At 37.1% G+C, this 6232-nt stretch overlaps 1 pseudogene; it reads right to left on the bottom strand.

The window, feature by feature from the left end:
* Positions 1–897: 897 nt before the first annotated feature.
* On the bottom strand, positions 898–1016 carry LOC130416977 (5S ribosomal RNA; annotated as a pseudogene).
* Positions 1017–6232: the final 5216 nt, after the last annotated feature.

Genomic DNA, 6232 nt, shown 5'->3' with positions numbered 1-6232 from the left:
TCTGTCTGTCAGAAATTTGAGCTGTTAAAATATAACACTGATTTCTGATTATAATTTCAACCCCAAAGATCACTGCTCCTTTTGTGGAGAAGAGTCTCCTGTTGGATGTGTGGGCCCGAACACATGGTTTTGTGTCCAATTTATGAAAAAAATCTACTTCTTTTAGCTATTAGAATAGATCTCAAGTGTTTAATTATCAGTACCTTATTAGACAATTAGTGTGCAGTTAACTAAGAAAAAACAATATAACTAATGTTCAGTTATAGTTTGTATTCAGTAGATACAGATATAATAGTATCACTGTATGCCTACTGCATATTGGATTAAATATATTTTAATTAATGTTTAATCTGTTATTCACAAAAAAGGAAAAGCGTTGATTTATGGATGATGCATTCTGCACAGCATACACGTGATGTCATAACATTACGTTCATGCATCGATATGTACTATGAACAATATATACAGAAGGCTATATACTGTGAACATTAATGTACAGGTGCTTATGAACAGATAACAATTTAGACTATACGTGACTTAAGTGTGCATTGATTATAGACTTGGCTATTAAAGTTGCAGTGCAATAGATAAGTTAATGCGGTTAATAAAGGTACGGTGCAGTATAAATGAAGATATTAAGGTTACAGTGCAGTAGATGAGCACAAAGCTGTAAGGGGAACGAGCTACACAAACTATTAAACATTTTCTTGGTTTGTACAAAAGTGAAACAAAGAATGAAAACTTCCTCAAAAAAACACTTTCCACTTGGTTTTCAAACCACTGAACTCACTTCCTGCTTTATCCAATAGCGCTTCAGGGTGGTGTTAACGTAAGAGAAAGCTGCCCGCCCCAGCTCGCCTCATAAAGAAAGCGGCCAAAAGGCCACTTAAGAGCTAAAGCTTACAGCACCTGGTATTCACAGGTGGTCTCCCATCCAAGTACTGACCACGCCTGACCCTGCTTGGCTTCCGAGATCAGACGAGAGTGGGCGTGCTCAGGATGGTGTGGCCTTAAGCTAAAGTTGACCACCCCTCATAAAGAAAGCAGCCAAAATGGCACAATGTGTTAAAGAGCTAAAGCTTACAGCACCTGGTATTCCCAGGCAGTCTCCCATCTAAGTACTGACCACGCCCGACCCTGCTTGGCTTCCGAGGTCAGACGAGAGTGTGCTTTTTTGTTTTTATGTTTATTCAAATATAACATCTTTAAAAAATCTACATAAACTTTGAAGACACAAAATAAAATTAACCAAAAGCAAACCAGATAAACATACAAAGATCAGAAGTCTTCCTCACTTTCTGAAAATTTTCACACAAAATATTTTAAATCACAATACAGTTGTTCTGAAAACACATTCTAGTAGTCATTCAACCGTTTTTTTACATTTAAAATACTCGTGCAGTCTTTTCATGAACAATTCTTTTTTTTCTTTTGATCACAGCCCAGACATCCCAAACTGTTTTTTCCTTTTTAGCTAAAGTTCTTCTTTCCCAGATTGCACTTTTTATTAATGTGGAGAGGAGGGCGTGGTTTAGTGACATCTGCACCGGGGAGGAGAGACACGGGAAAGAGGTTGAGAAAGTAGGTCAAGTGCAGATTAAGATCACCTGCGTCTCATTACATTGATTGGTGAGGAGACAGCATAAGAGCTGCTAGTCTCAGAGGAAAAGCAGAGAGAGACGGACTGGGAGACACCACAGCTGAATTGACGACGGGGATATGTATTGACAGAGTATGGAGAAATCAGGAGATTATCTGAGTGGATGTTATGGGACGGGGTCTGGAGAAATCAAGAGATCTTTAGTTATTTGAAAGTTATTAGCACAGTGGCGCAACTTCTGGTTACGAATAAAATAATTATTGTCTCTAAGTGACACCGACCCCGCCTCCTTTCTTCCTCCTATATACGCCTACGAACATTTCTCCAATTAAAATTATCCACAGATTTATAAACTTTTTATTGACACACTTCTTTTCGGATCCAAACATCACCACTCCGTTAGATCCTTAACCACACATTTACATTTTTCTAAAAATCCCTTCAATTCTTTACAATGTAAAAACATGTAATAACCATTCTTCTTTTGCTTTGCACACTTTACACACTGCACTTTGTCCCATCCCAATCTTATTTAAAACAACATCAGTAATTAAAGCTCCAAGCAACATTTAGCAGGTTCGAGCAGTCTAAGGCCTCTATTGGCCTTGCCATTTGGATCTAGGCTCAGGAATGGCACCATAACACATCCACAACGAATGACACTCGTCCCCACCAAGAAATATGACAGAAACGGTCAGTAACTTTTAATACAGACCACCCATGCTTACACTTGTATGCAAAAACATGTGTAAACTGATAATAGGGAGGAGTGAAATGAACCAATTCTCATGTCTCTACGATGTTCTATTGCCGAGATAAAGGTGGAGCTTATTGGTTGCTAAGCTAATATGTTTAGTTGCTATGGGTGTGGCATGGCACCTGCCAATTGATAACAAACTAAGCAACAAGTGAAACGAACCAAGCCCCTGTGTCTACAATGTTCTACTGCAGAGATATAGATCTGGCTAAAGCGTTGCTAAAATAATCTGTTTAGTTGCTATGGCCGTGGCTTGTTCCCTTCCAATTGTTAACACTCTAAGCCACAAATAAAAAAACCATCCCTGTATCTTTATCATGTTCTAATGCAGAGATATAGGTCCTGATAAACGGTTGCTTAGGTGCTCTATTTGGTTGCTAGGGAGTGACTTTGCAACTTTCAACTGATAATACCAAAAATATAATACCCTTAGCCACAAGTGAAACAAACCAGCCCTCATGTCTCTACGGTCTTCTGATGCAGAGATGTAGGTCTACCTAAATGGTTGCTAATGTACTCTGTTTGGTTGCTAGGCAGTGGATTTGCAGCTGCCAATTAATGATTCACCAAACGAACCAAACACCAAGTCTCTATGATGTTCTGATGCATATATATATATATATATATATATATATACATATATATATATATATATATATATATATAGAGCTTGCCAAATGGTTTGGGATCAATGCTGTATTGTTGCTAGGGGGTAGGCTGGCAGTTGTTAATTGATGATAGATCAAAAGCTTAAAGCCAGAATGAATGATAAACCCAACCCCATGTAACTATGACATACAGATTTAAAAAAATCTGTTTAGGTTGATAGTGTGATCAGCAGTTGTTGTTATGGCTTCGGGGTCTCATGAAGATTTTGAGAGAACAATTGGTTGCCGCGTCTCTATAACTCTGTGTTGCGAAGGTATGCTTGTGAGCCGACTGTCAGAGTACAATCATATTTAATCATATTTTAAACTTGTTTAAAAGCAGGGTTAACTTACTGTCAGCTAAACCCTGAATTCTGACTTGGTTAATGTCAAACTCACAAAAGATATCCCAGAGTTAACACAAGCTCACAGAAACCACATAAAGACAATGTCAATGGATTACACTTTTCACAAGTGACCATGGAAACATCCGGGAAGGTTAAAGTATTTTGAATGTTAATTATTTTCTAAATCTGAATTTTTTACTGAAGACTTAATCTGTATCAGTGTATAAAGTGCGGGATTAAAATCCTCAAAAATTATTTTATTTAATGTATATGTTTATAAAACTATAAACGCTATATATTCATTAAATATATAAGTATTTTCATTATATGTGCTGTTTTATACTGAAATATTAAAAATATATATTTATCGTGGATATATTTTTTAACATAAAGAGTAGATTTGTTGAGGTGTTTGTAAATGTTATTTCACCTGTTGACCATGGTATTTTTCCAAAATTGTGTAGGTAGTATTAAACCTCATTTTCTGTCGTTCTCTGTATGTTCCTTAAAAAAAATCTACCTTTATTTGTTTTAAACCGACTTTGCATTGTATCAGCTTCATTTGGAGCAGTTGCTGATGTCGTCATATAAATGGAGACTCTTTTAATTGTAAAATGTATTGTAATTAGTTTGCAGTAGAGGATGAAGGCATGTGACAAAGGTCGAGCTTTAAAATGTTTTGCCCAGTGACATGTTCAACATGTTCTGTAGTTTAATACAGATCCCTTTTAAATACATTTAATTTTTTTATGTGTGTTTCTTCTGACACTTTGTTTATAGGCCATGGCTTTCCAAATGCTAAATAAGGTGTAAAAGGCTGTATGAAAGCCCTAAAACAAATTGAAATTTGGATAAATGCTTTCAAAACAAAAGAGGCTGAGGATTTGGAAAAAAACATGTAATACAAGTTGTTCGATGTTTCAAGGAATTGTGAAATATGGATACATCGATTACGCTTGTTGTTCAATGTATCCACTAGATGGCAGTATGTGTAGTTACATTTAATGGGTATGCTAAACAAGTTCTAGAATTAAATGGCCATTCGTTGAAGATTAGGACAATAAAGTAATGCATTTGAATTTGTAACAAAACGGGTGAATAGAAAAAAAACTTTCACATATTAACCAAAAAAATAAAGGTTTAATTGCTGAATGGGCTGTTAACGTCTTAAACAGACACGATTTCTTTAAGAGTGCAAGGGAAGCTCAGCTTCCCCTATAATTGTCAAAAAATGAATAGTCAAATATATGTACTATTATGTTAACACTTTATTGACTAAAAATGCGTTAAACACGTTCATCTCGAACGAAAACAATTTCGTTCAGAATCAGCTACTTAGGTCGGCTGACTCGATTTCCTTCTCATTCATTCCTGTAGCGTACAGTGCATTACTCTGTTGAAGCCCAGCGTCTATTGACTTCAATGGGGCTGCTTTAAACAGTTTTTTTCAGTGCTTAGAAACAAGACGGTCATTGGATAATGCTGCGATTATGTCCCGCCCATGGACGCTCAGCGTCTCTGGGATGAATGAAGGAGTGGGCTGGCCCGGACTCCGAGCGTCTGCGTGATGATTGGAGGGTCTGTCATCTCTTTTTAATCCACTTTTATGTCCTAAAACGCTAGTTTTTTGGGGTCTACAGTTTATAAAAACGTATTTCTTGTTTTTTTTAGCTTGTTTGCTATACACATTGTCACAAATCAGCTTTTAGCCTTTTTTTTTTTTTTAAATCATAAATGACAAGGAGGCGGCAGCTTCTCGCAATGCAAAGAGACGGTTGGTGTGGGCGTGGTCTTCAGATTATTACGCGTATCCCTCTGTGTCTCCATTTCCAACTCAGTCCCATCGCGGATTTGCACGAGTAGTCGAAAGACAAACTGCTGCAACCTTCATCGTATATTTCACACAATTTCACCCCACATTCATTGTTTCAGTTTAACATAATTCCCACATTTCCTCCCGTTGAGTTAAATATATATATATATTAGATTGTTTGTTCATTAATTCATAATCCAAAGTGTCCTGAAAAGTTATGGCCATCACTTTGATTCAGGGAGACTGAGGTCTGAACTTCAAGTCCTGTATTCAGATCAGGACTTGCAGAGTAACAGGGGAAAGCTGTGTGATTACTTGGTGTTCCTTAAAGACATGGAGTTGGACAGTGCAATGCCTCAGCTTTACAAACTATTCTCATTAGTGGCAACAATTGGAGCGACATCTGCAGGTGTAGAAAGGAGCTTCTCCTGTTTAAAGCGGCTCAAGTCCTACACCCGTAACACAATGGGCCAAGGGCGTTCAAGCAGCCTAGCTCTGCTGGCCATTGAGAGGACACTGGTCAAGTCACTGGAAAAGACGCCTAGTTGGTATGACAGGGTTACAGAGCATTTTCTTGAAAAGGAACGTAGGGCAGAATTTACATATAAATAAATGGATAATTTTAATGATTTAGGCCGAAAATGAGCTTCCCCTCTTTAAATGATCAGCAGCCGCCACTGATACACTGCAAAAAATGACTTTCTTACTTAGACATTTTTTCTTATTTTCCAGTGAAAATGTCTAAGCATTCTTAAATCAAGATGCATTTTCTTGATGAGTAAATTGACCTAAGAAAATAAGTCTTGTTTTTAGTAAAAAAATATGAAATTTCAGTGAATTTGTGCTTAAAACAAGCAAAAATATCTGCCAATGGGGTAAGAAAAATAATCTTGAATTGAGTGACTAAGAAAAAGGTAAACCCTAATTTAAGATTTTTTTTTTTTTACAGGCGCTGGAATACAGCGCCTGTAGTTGGTGTCTGTGGTATATGGAAATACACGCCTAAACTGTAGGTGTCGCTAGAGTTCCTGTTAAGAAAGGATGAGGAGGAAGTAGGAGAGATGTATG

Source organism: Triplophysa dalaica, unplaced genomic scaffold (genome assembly GCF_015846415.1).
Source record: "Triplophysa dalaica isolate WHDGS20190420 unplaced genomic scaffold, ASM1584641v1 Contig4, whole genome shotgun sequence".
NCBI classification, from domain to species: Eukaryota; Metazoa; Chordata; class Actinopteri; order Cypriniformes; family Nemacheilidae; genus Triplophysa; species Triplophysa dalaica.
This window is presented reverse-complemented; position numbering and strand designations above follow the sequence as displayed.